General features: G+C 42.4%; 1 protein-coding gene across 1 annotated transcript in view; it reads left to right on the top strand.

Annotated features, from left to right (window-relative positions):
* DOC2B (double C2 domain beta) overlaps positions 1-15,663 on the top strand; it is a 2,292,694-nt gene that overhangs the window by 1,117,717 nt on the left and 1,159,314 nt on the right. The window lies entirely within an intron of this gene.

The following is a 15,663-nucleotide window of genomic DNA, read 5'->3' as shown; positions in this document are numbered from 1 at the left end:
TGATAGACACCGCCACCATATCAGGACTTTTCCGCAAGGCGACCGCGGCGGAAAAGCGGTGGACGAGCTTCCCCTCCGCCACGGTCCCCCCCGCCATTGTAATATGGCGGGGGGAAGAAAGGTGGCGGACGGGCAAGGATGGCGGACGGATCGCCACCGCCTGCATGGCAGTGGTGATCCGTCCGCCAACCTAATGGATCCCCAGATTCGGACCTTACTTTCTTATTCTTTTTACAGCATTGATTGATTTGCCGTTATATACTCTCGCCTCAGGCTTCCTTGATAATATACCTTGAGCTCAGCCCACAAGACTTTAAGGTGAGAGACGAACAGATTAGGTTGGTTAAGTTGTCACTGTGAAGTCCACTTACTGTGGAGGCTTTGCTATAGATTGGTACAGTGCAGCATCAGCTAAAACACAAATAAGTTATTCAGTATCCAAGAATTAAAAGCAGATTGGAATGAGGATTCTGGTCTTACCCGGTTGCTTTGGCTCAATGTGACTGGATTACCGTAGACCAAATTTAAAGTGTTTTAACAGAAAAACAACACTATAGTCAAGAAAGTCAACAGAAGAAAAAAGCAGAACAATTTGACAAAAAGGAATATATATAGTAATGTTTGAATGACATCAAAATGTTAAGAAATAGTAAAGGGGATCAGTAGTCACACATTTTAAAGAAAATGCTATATGTGTCCACAAGGCCAAAGTCAATAAAGTATGTTTTAAGGGGTGTTTAAACCCCTCTCAAAGCCCAAAATCAAAATACACTAGCCAAATAAACTGGGGAAGGTGGACAAAAAAGATGCTATTTTGTATATTCCAAACACCAGCCACAAATACACCGGTCTGTCAGGGACGGGGGTATCGTTGGTGGACAAGGGGGATCACTCACCTTACATGAGTTGCAGTAAGACAGTCAGCTTACATGTGCTGCCCTATAGCCATGGTCATTGAAATTATGTGGCAGTGTTGAGTAAATTATGCAGCAAGAAAAGGCAAATTACACAACGTAATGAGGCACATTTTGTGATAGTATTATTTGATTATTTTGTCATTTTTAGGTCGAGCCTAGGCAGCGCATGCGCTCTCTCCTCGAGACAAGCTGTAGTCACTCTGTGGAACTACAGCCTGCCCATTGTCCTTTTATTTGTCCCTTTGATTGTCATCCAAAAATGCTTGCTTGCTTGCTAGTGGTTAATCCTTTCTCTTTTTCCTTCCTTTTTGTGTTTGGTTACCTTCTTCAGAGCACTGCCCAACACTGTTAACATTACGCTTCTGTGTTTCTGTGTTCATTTGGGTACTATTTTTTCTTTTTATCCTCCTTGTGCCACTGTTTGCCGATCTTCGGTGGTTCCGTTTTGACGCCAGTCACGTTCAAATACTAAGATGAAATTTCAGGCGCTGTTTTTGAAAATGCCTCTTTTTTTCTCTGACTTTAAAGTGTGCAGATTTCCCCACAAACTCCTCTTGCTTCACTGCTAGTTGCTTAGCAAGCTTCGGTCACCAGACCTTCAGTAGCTCAACTTTGTATGAAAGTTGAGGGCAAGGCTTAAGCAACTCGTGTTGTATTTTCTCTGACGCTTGCTTTTATAATGTGTTGGAGCGCTTTACATGAGAGCTAGTCTCATCACACAATGTCAGATACAATTTTGGGGGAGTTTTTATGGCAAGCGAACTCTACTGACCTGAAGGTATTGGAGCGCTTTACAAAAGCACCAGTTACATTACACAAGAGCAGGTTAATTTATTTGTTTTTAGGTGAGTAGAGATTCAGTGATACTGACACCGTTCCTGTTTATTAATTATTTCCCCTCTACCTGACAAATGGGAGCATTCTGTTGTTGTTGCTATGTGCAGTGCTCCTATGCCCCGGCGGGCTGGGACAAAGGGCGGGGCCGGTGGGCTTGCCGGTAAACGGATTGTGTGAGCAGTGTTTTAAATGGAAAACTCTGGAGAAGGATGCCTGGCGAATAGAGGTCTGGGGAGGAGGGATGAGACGACATTGGAAAGTACTTCACTGCTTTTTTTCATAGGCTATTCAACACTCTAGTGATGCAGTCGCACACAGAATATTATAGTGCTCTTGACTTGTATCGAGGCACTTGTCTTTCTGTCTGTGTATTAAAAAGCCTTGGAATGTTTTATATAAATGTTTCCTGAGGCAAGCATGTATTCCTGAATGACACTGTATGACCGAGTGTGTAGTAATTGTATATCTCTTCAATCTATGGAGGCACAGCACCCAGGATAATGTCCTGCATGGCTAAATAGTTATAAGGTACCAAAGGCCCGACCGATTGGCTTTGCCAATGCTTGTTACACTTGTTAACACTGTCAGGGTATTGCTTACACCGCACTAGTACCAGTTTAACACCCACATATAGCCGTAAGGAACAGAAAGGTGGCCAATCAAACCTAACAAAGGGTCTTCCACTGCGGGGCAAAGTGTGTCACTGCATTTTTAGTAACCTTTGAACCATTTCAGCTAGAAACAATTTTTTTGTTAAAATCTGCCGATTATGCAGCAGTTGATGGATTATGTGACAAATGTGGCAAATCTATAATTATGCAAAATACTCCGTGCAGGGTTGAATTGGGATAAAATATTGCCCCGGGTGCACTTGCATATTGCCTTTCCGCAAAAGACGGCAGCAGTTTATAAAAAGAGTGGGGGGGATCTCTGACAGAGGCATGTTGCCTTAACTTTACTTAGATTAAAAAAAGGCACAAATTAGTTTACACTAGTGAAACACACCTGTAAACAAGTGAGGCTACTTCTGCTCAGGCCCTCTGCCCCCGCTCAGTATGCACATATTAATTGGCCGGCCCAGCTAGAGCAAGGGAGTGACACCTCTGCCCTTGTTAAAAGGGAGATAATGGACACCCATCTGCCTCCAGAAAGGCCACTCAGGCACCCACTGGCCCGCAGGTGGCATCCGAACAAAACAGACACAGCCCAAATCGGCCCCAAGCTGCCCAAAAAACCAGCCCACGCCTGGTACTCGGATACTGGCTCCTCGGCCATTGCCCGAGTGCCCGCCTTACCAATCTGACCCTGGCTGGAGAGTAAGGTTTGCCTTTCTCCCAGGGACATCCAAGACCATCTACCCCTTGAGGCTAAAGCCCAGTACCTGCTCTGTGATGAAGCAGAGATTGCTGGAGGGAGTGAGGTTCTGTGGGGGTTCCTGTCAAGTGAATCCCTGTAGCAAGGTGTGAGGAAATGGGTGCTGCACCAATCAGGTTGTTGCCTATGTGCAGGTTCAAGTCAACAACCCTGTATGCCAATGGGGGCCTCTGTGAAGTTAGCTGTGGTCACCATGAATGCCATGCTGATCGGGCAATTGCCTGTGTGTGGAGTGTTGGCGACCCCGTATTGTAGATGAGGTTGACTGTGAAGTTTGTTGCGCCGATCGGGCATTCTCCTGAGTGGAGTGTGTAAGTCCGTGGCCCAGTGTTCCAGAGTGTCATTAGGTTTGCCATGCCGATTGGGCCACTACCCATGTGCGGTGTGCAAGTCTGTGGCCCCATATGCCAGAGAGGACTGCTTTGAAGAGGAACCTGCTGTGGTGCCTATTGGGCCATCGCCCACGTGAGGACCAAGTCTGGTGACACAGTATGCCAGAGGGGGCCACCAGAAAGAGACAAGGATTGTAGCCTGGTTGATGCCATCATCAGTAAGAGAGGCCAACATGGGACTCTTGCAGGCCAGAGTCCAGCAAATTTAAAGCTGTTGAAATCCCCCCTCCAAAAGTAGGGAAGACCAAAGGAAGCTTACAGTCGTATCAGAGGAACACAGAAGATACCCAGCTGTAGCCCCTGCAAAGTCGCATGTGTGATACTCACCAGAGACAGCCACCGCAACCGCCACACCCGCAAGAGAGACGCTGTCGGAGACTCCGGTCAGACAATCCCTGCTGGCGTATCTAAGACTGAGCAGAGAGCCAGAAGTCCCAGGGGAATTGTCTGCCAGATATCTATTTAGTGCCGGAACATTTTTGACTTTTATAACAGAGCCAGAGGGGAACTCCTGAGACTTGGACTGCTAGTGGGGCCTAACCTGAATGTCACTTATAGTAAATGGGTAATAACCACTACCACTAGTGAGCGGTAAGTGGCCCTCAGGGACTGCCTATTAAATACTAAGGCCCTGACCTTAGAGGGCTGTGTGTATTGTTTTTGTATGTCATATTTCATTTTGTAGTCGTATATATAAATACTCCTTTTTGTCATAAAAGAAAGTATTTGACTGGACAAACTTGTATTGAACATATTTTGAGTTGTGAGCCTGTGTTCACCACAGTAGTGGCTCTCCGCTAAGGCAGAGGAGCATCACCCCACTGCTCTCAGAGCAGGAAAAATAAAATGATGATAACATAGTTATTATCCTTGTATTTTTTTGTAGGTTTGGGGTTGGGTTAGGGCGGATGCTGGGCTGGTGGAGCAGGGGGAAGAGTGGTTTGAGCATACTAAGTCCACATGACTGCTTGGCCAGCCGTCAGTGACCGGCTAAACAATCATGCTCACTTAGCATGTTCCCCACCAAGCTGCATTAAACAGCTTGGTGGGGAGCATGCCCAGGCTCCCTGTCCCACCTGAGCGCCGTACCATGGTGTTCAGACCAATCACGACACTGCATTGCAGCGTTGTGATTGGCTTAGGGGAGCATGGAAGCCCGAGTGCTTCCTGCTGCGTCCTGGTTCCGGCTCGAAGCAACAGAGGAGAGACGGCGGCCGGTAGCTGTGAGGACGGAGGTAAGTGTTTTCTATTTTTTATATTTTGTTCCCCCTCCACCACCCGGCCGCCCCCCCCCCTGTTCCCTACCAACCGCTACTGTTCACCCCCCTGTGTCTACTCCAGCTCTCCAAGAAGCCTTTGACTGCTCAACCCATGCTACTCCTGAAAGTCAAATACTGAAGGGGAACTTGGCCCAGTTGCTCAGGATCCGGGCATGAAACATCAGGAGTAAAAGGCCTCAGCTCCCATGGTTGAGCTCAGTAGCTCATGCCACGTAACCCTCTAAACAGGGTTCTGACAGATGTGCATTGCATGCTGTAACTAGCGTAATTCAGGGCTTTTTTGTTTGTGTTCTCTGAACCATAACAAACCAGTGTTTTTTCCAGTCACTGTTGCCCTGCAGGCAACCCCACGCTTGCAGCGGGGGTTAGCCAACCCCATTCTGCGCACAGCTCAAGGCTGTGCACCGCACAGTTTAGGCCTACTTACGTTAAAAAGCCCTAGAAATTCACTGAAAGAAACAAAGGTTAAAGTGACGTTATAGTTGGGTATGGTTCCAACATCTTCCTTCACATTAATGCACTGTAAAAAAAACAAAGGTTAAAGTGATGTTATTGTTAGGGGAAAATGTAAGTTAAAAGGTTACATTTTAAACAAAAAAAAACACTGAAATTCAACAGTTATAGTTAACTGAAGTAAGCATAACACGTACCCTCGCCATGCACTTCTTATATACCTCACATATTACATCACTCATGGCATGTTCTTTGGCATCATTGATAACATTAAATACGACATCTGAAAGACATAATTGATGACAATACTTCATTTCATATGAAGGTGCTCCTTTTTTAGGTAGCAGGGAGAGAAGTACATTTACTTTTATTATTTAGAATTGTTTCTATCTTTTTAATGTTTTTATAATATGCAAATTGTATTTATAGAATTAAATGTAATTGTTATTTGTTTAATTTTATTTTTACATTGAACATGTTTGCAATTTTACTTTTGTTCTATATTTAAATGTTTTAATCAACAAATGTAGGAGCTGTAATAGTTAATATGACCTCTCCTACGTCAACCACTTTTTCTGCTTTTGCCAACTTTGTAGTGGAAATAGTAAACTATAAAACTGATCCCTCTAAAGTCCAACATTTTCCCTACTGTTGCTCAGATTGGAGTGGTAATAGTAAATCTAACCCCTCTAAAGTTCACCACTTCCCTCTGTGGTAACCTCTCTGAAGAGCTATAATGATAGTGAAACACATGTCAGGGGTTGCTTTTATTTATTCCATGTTGGCTTGGATAGCATTGTACCAATCCAAAGCTTTAATACTGTGCCTGAACTGGTAAAATACTTTTGTAATTTTGCAGCTCAACATGGACAGCACTGTATAGTGAAACACGTGTCAGGGGTTGCTTTTATTTATTCCATGTTGGCTTGGATTGCATTGTACCAATCCAAAGCTTTAATACTGTGCCTGAAGTGGTAAAATATGTTTTTACTTTTTCAGCTCAACATGGACAGTACAGTACTAAATCTATGCTTAAAGACTTTGCTGTAGAAATGACAAAAGAGTTTGTCCCTTTCTATCTTGGCGTGGATGGCAATGTGCTAATCCTATGCTTAAAAACTTTGACAGATAAGCAGACACTTGTGGTGAGCAAATACAGAGGTGTTGCTGGTGTTGTAGGGTGCTCTATACAGGAGCTGCTCTCCACCTAAACTTGGGAACTACCCAAAGTTCTCTGCTTCTTTTTAGCATAATTTATGCAGCACTCTATGCCTGAAAGGGTATTGTTTTGAGATGTCAATATCTATATATATGTATATATATATCTCTATATATATGTACATACATATATATTATGTATATATATATATATATATATTCCCAACTCCTCACCACGGGATATGCAACCGCTTTGCCTGAACAGTGGGTGTGTCGTCGCAAAATAAAGACCTCCGTAGTCAGGTCCTGGATATTTTGACTCTAGCACGTAGTAAAACACCACAAATTGACGACACCCTGCGCTGGCCAAATTAATTTATTTAGGTCAGCCCTTCGGACGCGTTTCTTTCTTTCGGTGAACAAGCTTGCTGGACAAGCGAAACGCGTCCGAAGGGCTGACCTAAATAAATTAATTTGGCCAGCACAAGGTGTCATCAATTCGTGGTGTTTTGCTACGTACTAGAGTGGAAATATATATATATATATATATATTATATATATGTGTGTGAGTGTGTGTGTGTGTGTGTGTGTGAGTGTGTGTGTGTAGACAGACGCTTCATGCGTGCAGATACAATTCTGCAGACCCAAGCCAATTGTGGTGTGATGTAGGCTATGGACACTATGTATCCCAGCAAACACTGGGATTGTGAGCAGCCCATTGGAGGGCAATTATTTAAAATAAACGTGTCTGTGGCAACTCAACTTTGGGTCTAACCTATGACTAAGGAACTTTTCCGAAACACGTATGGCGTACACTGGTGTTCGAAGCGCCCGCTGCTCCTGCCTGTGACTGATTGTTGCCTCCCGAGTGCGCCCCTACCACCGAGCAGTCTGTTTTGGGATATATATATATATATACATATATATATATATATATATATATATATATATATATATATTCAAAATGTCCAAGATAAGAGTATCTTTGCGCTCTCAGGCAAAAAGACAAAGGGGGGGTCCAAATATCAATCAAGTAGTTTAATTACACAACGCGTTTCAGCAAGAAGCCTTGTTCACGTGTAAAGTCACAAGGTGAACACCAAATTTAAATAAAGTTTTTTTCTCTCTCGTGCTACAAATCAACACAAAGGTAGGACTAACCGAAACTCGGCAAACAAAATAGTGGCAGACATATTGGAATGGTCAGTGGAAAAGAATTTCTGACACTGTGCCTCAGGTAAAGATTACCTCTCTTGTACATATGTGGTTGTCACAGTTACTTCACTGAGAATATATACATTTCAATTTGAGATAAAACACACAAATTACTGTGAAATACAGACGCATTGCATTTGATGCTGATGTGGACGTAATCGGTATGTGAAAGCTGTCCTGTCAAAGTTGATTCAGTGAAATACATGAGAGCAATTGATCAATGTCAAATACAGACATATTGCGCATGATTCTGATTTGCATGGGTACACTAGCAGTCAGCATATAATAACCGAAGTACATAAGTAGCCTGGGTACAATAGCAGTCAGCATATAATATGTACAGTGAAGAAAACATGGTGGTAGCGCATTTCTAATTGGGGGTTTTTTTTGCAGCACTTATTGTAGACAGAGCATGAAGAGCCATCCGTGGACACAGGTAAGATAGGGAAATACCTAAAGTGCCAACCGATAGGAATGGGTTGCAATATGTGCACAGATCAGTTGTAAGTTCACCAGTGGATACTGGGTGAAGTACATCAAAGAAATATCTGTTCTCAAAGTGGCCAATGTCTATGAATGAGACATGCTTGGACTAATACCAACTGGGTATGGCATAACGGTGTGTCCGGTGGCATAAGAATCCCAACAGGTTAACAAGAGAAAATTCTTATCGTGCTGCCCTGCTGTCACCCCAACTTAATTACCAATAGAGAAAATCGCATCTACCCCGTGAAAGAAGCTTTCACAATAGTCAATATGTCAGGAATATGGAAAAGTCGAACCTCAGAAGCTGGTGTCTCAGATTGTGATATAAACTCGAGCAGTGATTCCTGGAGTGCAAAGGTTGGGTACGCCCGTGTAGGTGAAGTCCAGTGATGGGCCCCCTCCTTTCCTCCTAAGGAATAAAGACACAAAAATTATACTGTGAATAAAAAATAATAACTTAAAACATCATAGAGAAATATGAACATTGGAAAAGCATCATAGCAAATGATCAACAGGTTCACAAATGTCTGAAGAGGGTACGAGCGGTCAGATATGGGTGTCAACTAAATCTCATACTGAATCATGGGTGATCATTATTCCCTCAGATGGATGGCCAATTCTTCATCCATGTTGAGACCTCCCGGGAATCTGGTTTGGAACTCAATTATCAATTTGGACTCTCGTTTTCTCAGATTGAGTACCCTATCACCCCCTCTGGGATGTCTGGGGACTTGTTCCAATATAAAGAAATTTAAGTCAGCAATATTGGAGTAATGTTTCTGTTCGAAATGGCGAGCAACAGGGTATTTAGGGTCCTTGTTGGTAATGGCCCTAAGATGCTCAAGAATTCTTTTTTTGGCAGCACAACTGGTGCTACCAATGTACCACAGTTTACATGAGCATTCGATGACATATACAACAAACGTAGTGCTACAGGTAAAGAAAGAGGTCAGATTTTTGGTGATATCATTATATTCTACAGATCCTCTGTATTTACTGTGCTTACAGGTTTTGCAGTTACCACAGGGGTAAACCCCCACAAGACCATGTTCAGAATTACTTTTGGGGTATTGAGTGATATCATTTTTGACCACTAAGTCACGTATATTTTTGCTTCTTTTGTAGGTGATGGTAGGCCGATCAGAGATATTTTTACCTAAAATCGAATCTGTCTTAAGTATCTCCCAGTTTTTAGTTAGAAGTTTTTTTTACTTGTTTTGACTCAGAACTATGCGTCAAAATGAGTCTGGTAGACTCATCATTTTTAGTTTTGTCTGATGGCCGGTTATTTTCAAGGGTTTCTGATCTTCCTATCTCGTCAGCTCTATCTTTAGCCTTTTTGAGAACCCAACTGGGGTAGCCTCTGCTTTTGAATCTAGTTATAATGGTAGATTGCTCTCTTAGGTAAGCATCATTGGTGTTACAGTTTCTTTTAGCCCTTAACAACTCCCCATAGGGGATGCTCCATTTTAGAGCTTCAGGGTGGCTGCTTTGTGCATGTAGCACACTGTTTCCTGCTGTAGCTTTCCGAAACAAAGAAGTACATATTTTTTGATCACTGATCTCAAGTCTGACATCTAAAAATTCAGTTTGGCTTTCGCTGATGTTGCCAGATAGGCATATATTGTAGCTGTTACAATTCAGTTTAGTGATGAAGTCTTGGGCCTCAGTTTTGGTACCTCTCCAGATAATGAAAAGGTCGTCAATGTAGCGGAGCCACACGACGACCTTCCCAAAATCGTCTGCCAGTGTACTACTGCCATGGATTTCCTGCTCCCAATATCCCATGAACAGATTAGCTAGGCTAGGAGCGAAGCAAGAACCCATGGCAGTACCACTGATTTGCCTGTAGAGGGCGCCATCAAAAGAAAAAATATTGTTAGTTAAACAAAAATACATCATTTCCATTACCATTTTGGAATGTTCACGATAACATAACGGTCTATTGATCAAATAGTGTTCACAGGCTTGAAGGCCATGTTGGTGGTTGATTATCATATAGAGTGACTGAACATCCAAAACAATAAACATATACTCAGGTTTCCATACTACATTTTCAATTTGACACAAAAAGTCTTTGGTGTCTCTGATATAGCTGGGTAAGAGGGTGACAAAGTCTCGAAGAAAATGATCCACATACTTTGAGATATTTTCACTGATGCTACCGATGGAGGACACTATAGGACGTCCAGGGGGATCAGTGGCATTTTTGTGAAGTTTAGGTAGTAAGTATAAAATTGGAAGTTTAGGGAAGTCTTTCTTCAAATAGCGATATTCTTCCCAAACAAGGAGCCCCTTGTCTTTCCATGTCTCCAATTTCTCCCAAATATTAGTAATGCTCATGTTGTAGGTTTCGATGTTGACAGGAATATAGAATTTGGTATCACTGAGTTGTCTAAGCGCCTCATTAACATAGCTTTCTCGATCCAGGATAACGATGTTACCACCTTTATCCGCAGGACGTATCACTATGCTGGTATCATCATGTAGGGCCTTGAGCGCCTTTCTTTGAGAAAACGATAGATTGTTATTCACAAATGGCCTTCTCCGGCTTTTGTTCTTTTTCTTAAGGTCTATCAGCCCCTTAATCATGCAGTCATGAAAAGTATCTATACAATCATGGGGAAGAGAGGGCATAAAGGTGGATTTGACTCTAAAGTCAGTTTTGGCATGTGCGTCTTGGGTCAGGCTCATATCTTCAAGGCATTGTGTGATGGGTAAAGGTAGATCATCACTACAATTATCAATGTTTGCGTGTAGGTCCGACATGACCAGTAAAGTCTCAGCATCCTCAATGATAAGATTGGAGGAGGCATTATTACTTACACTGTTGGTGGTGCTATTTTGACCCAGTCTTTTTAACTTGTGCCATTTTTTTAGTTTTAACTTACGCACAAATTTAAAGACCTCTATTCGTGTGTCAGTAAAGTCAAGGCTAGTGGTAGGGCAGAAAGAGAGACCTAGACAGAGTGTCTTTTTGTCAATGTCAGAAATAGTTCTTTTCGATAAATTTACCACAGTTTTATTTACCGTTTGTGCATCCATTAGTAGTTCTTGTTGGAGCGTGTCTTTCTGGTTCCCACTGCGCCCTTTGTTTTGTCTGTATTCCCACCGTTGTCTGAGTCGTTTCTTCCGGTTTCTCCTCTTCCTCGGCCTCTGCCCCTTCCACGTCCCCTTCCTCTCGGTGCTGGAGATGAGTAGTCCTTCTGGTTGTGTTTTTCTTTGTGGCGATTTTCCTTCATCACCCGGAATTCGTCTAAAAAATTCTTTCTGCGTACCACTTCTTCGCTGGACACACTTCCCATTGTTACATCAGATTCCGTATCACTGATGGACGGATGTTCTTCTAAGACCTCGCTGGTGTTACCTGTGCTTCTAGAGACGTCATCTTTTTTGTACAGATAATCATATTTGCGACTAAAAGTGAGTATTCTTCCACAGTCATAGTCAGCATAGTCACGATTCATTTTGCGTTGTTTACGCAGTTTGATCTCATCTTCGTGTTTTATGAGGCGTTCTTTCATGGCGTCTAATGTTTTCTTCATGGTTTCCTCATCCATTAGTGTGGATAATTCTGAAATTATATCTCCAATTTCTTTAAGGAGACTCTCTCTGTCAATCCAGGCAAACTGGATTAGGATTTCCAACATCCCCTTAGAGCTTGCTGCCGAATGTTCAGACCAAGCCTTTAGCATTAGTGGATTCGGTGCCTCATATGTAGGAGTGATGAAGATTCTCAAGCCCCGGGGTACCATGGATTGATCCACATAATTTTGGAGGGAAATAGCTTCCCACCACTTTCCAATTTCATCAAACAGTAGTAGTTTAAATTTGAGCATAACTATGTCTGAAGAGGAAACGACAAGACGAGCGGCTGCTATCGCTGTTTTTTCCAGAAAGCCTGGCGGTACCACGAACGCTGGTAGCAGTAAGACATCTGAACCCAAGACTCAGTCAATTGAAACTAAATTAAAAAAATTAGAAAAGCTGAAACGGGCAGAAATTGGAAAGTGGTGGGAAGCTATTTCCCTCCAAAATTATGTGGATCAATCCATGGTACCCCGGGGCTTGAGAATCTTCATCACTCCTACATATGAGGCACCGAATCCACTAATGCTAAAGGCTTGGTCTGAACATTCGGCAGCAAGCTCTAAGGGGATGTTGGAAATCCTAATCCAGTTTGCCTGGATTGACAGAGAGAGTCTCCTTAAAGAAATTGGAGATATAATATCAGAATTATCCACACTAATGGATGAGGAAACCATGAAGAAAACATTAGACGCCATGAAAGAACGCCTCATAAAACACGAAGATGAGATCAAACTGCGTAAACAACGCAAAATGAATCGTGACTATGCTGACTATGACTGTGGAAGAATACTCACTTTTAGTCGCAAATATGATTATCTGTACAAAAAAGATGACGTCTCTAGAAGCACAGGTAACACCAGCGAGGTCTTAGAAGAACATCCGTCCATCAGTGATACGGAATCTGATGTAACAATGGGAAGTGTGTCCAGCGAAGAAGTGGTACGCAGAAAGAATTTTTTAGACGAATTCCGGGTGATGAAGGAAAATCGCCACAAAGAAAAACACAACCAGAAGGACTACTCATCTCCAGCACCGAGAGGAAGGGGACGTGGAAGGGGCAGAGGCCGAGGAAGAGGAGAAACCGGAAGAAACGACTCAGACAACGGTGGGAATACAGACAAAACAAAGGGCGCAGTGGGAACCAGAAAGACACGCTCCAACAAGAACTACTAATGGATGCACAAACGGTAAATAAAACTGTGGTAAATTTATCGAAAAGAACTATTTCTGACATTGACAAAAAGACACTCTGTCTAGGTCTCTCTTTCTGCCCTACCACTAGCCTTGACTTTACTGACACACGAATAGAGGTCTTTAAATTTGTGCGTAAGTTAAAACTAAAAAAATGGCACAAGTTAAAAAGACTGGGTCAAAATAGCACCACCAACAGTGTAAGTAATAATGCCTCCTCCAATCTTATCATTGAGGATGCTGAGACTTTACTGGTCATGTCGGACCTACACGCAAACATTGATAATTGTAGTGATGATCTACCTTTACCCATCACACAATGCCTTGAAGATATGAGCCTGACCCAAGACGCACATGCCAAAACTGACTTTAGAGTCAAATCCACCTTTATGCCCTCTCTTCCCCATGATTGTATAGATACTTTTCATGACTGCATGATTAAGGGGCTGATAGACCTTAAGAAAAAGAACAAAAGCCGGAGAAGGCCATTTGTGAATAACAATCTATCGTTTTCTCAAAGAAAGGCGCTCAAGGCCCTACATGATGATACCAGCATAGTGATACGTCCTGCGGATAAAGGTGGTAACATCGTTATCCTGGATCGAGAAAGCTATGTTAATGAGGCGCTTAGACAACTCAGTGATACCAAATTCTATATTCCTGTCAACATCGAAACCTACAACATGAGCATTACTAATATTTGGGAGAAATTGGAGACATGGAAAGACAAGGGGCTCCTTGTTTGGGAAGAATATCGCTATTTGAAGAAAGACTTCCCTAAACTTCCAATTTTATACTTACTACCTAAACTTCACAAAAATGCCACTGATCCCCCTGGACGTCCTATAGTGTCCTCCATCGGTAGCATCAGTGAAAATATCTCAAAGTATGTGGATCATTTTCTTCGAGACTTTGTCACCCTCTTACCCAGCTATATCAGAGACACCAAAGACTTTTTGTGTCAAATTGAAAATGTAGTATGGAAACCTGAGTATATGTTTATTGTTTTGGATGTTCAGTCACTCTATACGATAATCAACCACCAACATGGCCTTCAAGCCTGTGAACACTATTTGATCAATAGACCGTTATGTTATCGTGAACATTCCAAAATGGTAATGGAAATGATGTATTTTTGTTTAACTAACAATATTTTTTCTTTTGATGGCGCCCTCTACAGGCAAATCAGTGGTACTGCCATGGGTTCTTGCTTCGCTCCTAGCCTAGCTAATCTGTTCATGGGATATTGGGAGCAGGAAATCCATGGCAGTAGTACACTGGCAGACGATTTTGGGAAGGTCGTCGTGTGGCTCCGCTACATTGACGACCTTTTCATTATCTGGAGAGGTACCAAAACTGAGGCCCAAGACTTCATCACTAAACTGAATTGTAACAGCTACAATATATGCCTATCTGGCAACATCAGCGAAAGCCAAACTGAATTTTTAGATGTCAGACTTGAGATCAGTGATCAAAAAATATGTACTTCTTTGTTTCGGAAAGCTACAGCAGGAAACAGTGTGCTACATGCACAAAGCAGCCACCCTGAAGCTCTAAAATGGAGCATCCCCTATGGGGAGTTGTTAAGGGCTAAAAGAAACTGTAACACCAATGATGCTTACCTAAGAGAGCAATCTACCATTATAACTAGATTCAAAAGCAGAGGCTACCCCAGTTGGGTTCTCAAAAAGGCTAAAGATAGAGCTGACGAGATAGGAAGATCAGAAACCCTTGAAAATAACCGGCCATCAGACAAAACTGAAAATGATGAGTCTACCAGACTCATTTTGACGTATAGTTCTGAGTCAAAACAAGTAAAAAAACTTCTAACTAAAAACTGGGAGATACTTAAGACAGATTTGATTTTAGGTAAAAATATCTCTGATCGGCCTACCATCACCTACAAAAGAAGCAAAAATATACGTGACTTAGTGGTCAAAAATGATATCACTCAATACCCCAAAAGTAATTCTGAACATGGTCTTGTGGGGTTTTACCCCTGTGGTCACTGCAAAGCCTGTAAGCACAGTAAATACAGAGGATCTGTAGAATATAATGATATCACCAAAAATCTGACCTCTTTCTTTACCTGTAGCACTACGTTTGTTGTATATGTCATCGAATGCTCATGTAAACTGTGGTACATTGGTTGCACCAGTTGTGCTGCCAAAAAAAGAATTCTTGAGCATCTTAGGGCCATTACCAACAAGGACCCTAAATACCCTGTTGCTCGCCATTTCGAACAGAAACATTACTCCAATATTGCTGACTTAAATTTCTTTATATTGGAACAAGTCCCCAGACATCCCAGAGGGGGTGATAGGGTACTCAATCTGAGAAAACGAGAGTCCAAATTGATAATTGAGTTCCAAACCAGATTCCCGGGAGGTCTCAACATGGATGAAGAATTGGCCATCCATCTGAGGGAATAATGATCACCCATGATTCAGTATGAGATTTAGTTGACACCCATATCTGACCGCTCGTACCCTCTTCAGACATTTGTGAACCTGTTGATCATTTGCTATGATGCTTTTCCAATGTTCATATTTCTCTATGATGTTTTAAGTTATTATTTTTTATTCACAGTATAATTTTTGTGTCTTTATTCCTTAGGAGGAAAGGAGGGGGCCCATCACTGGACTTCACCTACACGGGCGTACCCAACCTTTGCACTCCAGGAATCACTGCTCGAGTTTATATCACAATCTGAGACACCAGCTTCTGAGGTTCGACTTTTCCATATTCCTGACATATTGACTATTGTGA

The sequence above is a fragment of the Lissotriton helveticus genome, chromosome 3_1 (assembly GCF_964261635.1).
Source record: "Lissotriton helveticus chromosome 3_1, aLisHel1.1, whole genome shotgun sequence".
Lineage (NCBI taxonomy): Eukaryota > Metazoa > Chordata > Amphibia > Caudata > Salamandridae > Lissotriton > Lissotriton helveticus.
This window is presented reverse-complemented; position numbering and strand designations above follow the sequence as displayed.